This window comes from Odocoileus virginianus, chromosome 28 (assembly GCF_023699985.2).
Source record: "Odocoileus virginianus isolate 20LAN1187 ecotype Illinois chromosome 28, Ovbor_1.2, whole genome shotgun sequence".
Classification (NCBI taxonomy): domain Eukaryota; kingdom Metazoa; phylum Chordata; class Mammalia; order Artiodactyla; family Cervidae; genus Odocoileus; species Odocoileus virginianus.
In genome coordinates, this window is record NC_069701.1 from 28753993 (window position 1) to 28755859 (window position 1867).

Sequence of the window (1867 nt, forward strand, 5' to 3'; positions counted from 1 at the left end):
CCCTGTAGTTAACATTGACTAAGCATTGGAAGGGGCCTATAGACCTTGAGAAGAAGTACAAGCTGGAACAAGAACTATCTGAAACTGAACTGACCCCCCACACTGCCTACAACAGCTCCAGAGAAATTCCTAGATATATTTTTACTATTATCATTTTTAAATTTTTAAAAAATTTTAAGTTACTTATTACTCATCTAATGTACATTTTTATAACCTACTATTACCTTGCCAAAAAAAAGAACCTATTTTTTATTTATTTATTTATTTTTGTTTTAATATTGTTTATTAGCACAGTAACAAATGCAGACTTAAGCAGTCCACAACATAGAACCAATCCACTGAGCAACGCCCACTCCACGCCTGACAGTTAACAGCTTAAGGTATTTTACTACAGGTTTTCAAAAGTCCTGGTTCAAACCTCTTCTCTCTTCACAATCAAGTAGATTGGCATTTAAAATAAAATACATAACTACTCATTTTCTATATTGGTGTCTTATAGCCATGTGTCCATTTCATATATGAGATAACAGTCTCTAAAAGCTGTTAAATATCAATGTTCCCTTCCAAAAAGGGAAAACAAATTCCAATTTTTCAAAACAAAAGTGTGTAGTCTTGGAAGGACTTTACATAAATGGCCATGTGTAACCTGTACGAAATTAAGCTGTTTTAAATTTACAGTCTACAAGCAACTGAACCCAAATGTCTATTCTTCTCTGTACTGCATTTCAGCTAATATTGCAGAACTAATGACAGTTTTTAAAAGTTGCTATTACCAATTCTGTCTACTGTAGCAAGATACCTTAAGTTACAACAAAATCTTAGGAAATAAGACTGAATAATACCTGTTATAGAAATACCCTACTCTTTACCAACGCCCACCCTCCCCCACCCCTTCAAAACCTTAAGCAGCTCTCTCTGTGACACACAGACAATGTAAAGTGCTGTGAGAACCCGGTTTATGTAGCGTATCGCTTGGTCCACTGTCGGGCCATTCTGTCATGTTCTGCTCTGTTGGTCATATACTGAGTGGCAATACTGCCCACCAAGGGGTCGGCGGGGTTGCAGTCTGTGAGAAGCGAGCAGATGGAGAGGAGGACTTTGGAGATGGTCAGTGCTGGGCTCCAGTTGTCTTTCAAAATGTCCAAGCAAATAACACCTTGACTGTTGATATTACAGTGATAGATTCTTGTCCGAAATGTCACCTTTGGAGGCTTGAAGGGGTACTCCGGTGTGAAGGTGATATCGAGGAAGAACACGCCGCCCTCGTACACGGAGCCCGGCGGCCCGAGGATGGTGGACCTCCACTCGTAGATGTTGTCGCCTTTGGGACCAGCGCTGCAGTTGGGCGGAGGGTCTAGAGTGATGTCCGCCAGCTCCTTCTGAATCCTGGATCGGGAGGCGAGGGGAGAGAAAGACAGCGGTCAGGGGGGCGGGCGCAGGGCTGACGCCGCCCCCCCACCCCCACCCCGCCAGGGTTCGAGGCCTGCCTCGCGCACGCCGCACGGCTCCCGCTCGGCGGCAGCGCCGCCGCGACCCTTCCGAGAACCTATTTTTTAAAGCAAATTTCATATATATATATTTTATAATTTTTGTGATTGATTTTGTCTTGTATTTTTTATTTATATTTTTGAGAGTCTAACCTCTAGATTTTTAATCTTTGCTTTTTGGTATTTGTTATCAATTTTGTACCTTTAAGAATCTAACCTTCAGTATCCATTTTCACTTAGGGGTGTGATTACTGGCTTGATAGCTCTCTCCTCTTTTGATGCTCCCTTTTCTCCCCGAGGTCACCTCTATCTCCTCCCTCCCCTTCTCTTCTATACTTAACTCTGTGAATCTCTCTGGGTGTTCCAGGCTGTGGAGAACA

General features: G+C 42.6%; 1 pseudogene; it reads right to left on the bottom strand.

The window, feature by feature from the left end:
- Positions 1-245: 245 nt before the first annotated feature.
- Positions 246-1421, bottom strand: LOC139031710 (ubiquitin-conjugating enzyme E2 E1 pseudogene; annotated as a pseudogene).
- Positions 1422-1867: the final 446 nt, after the last annotated feature.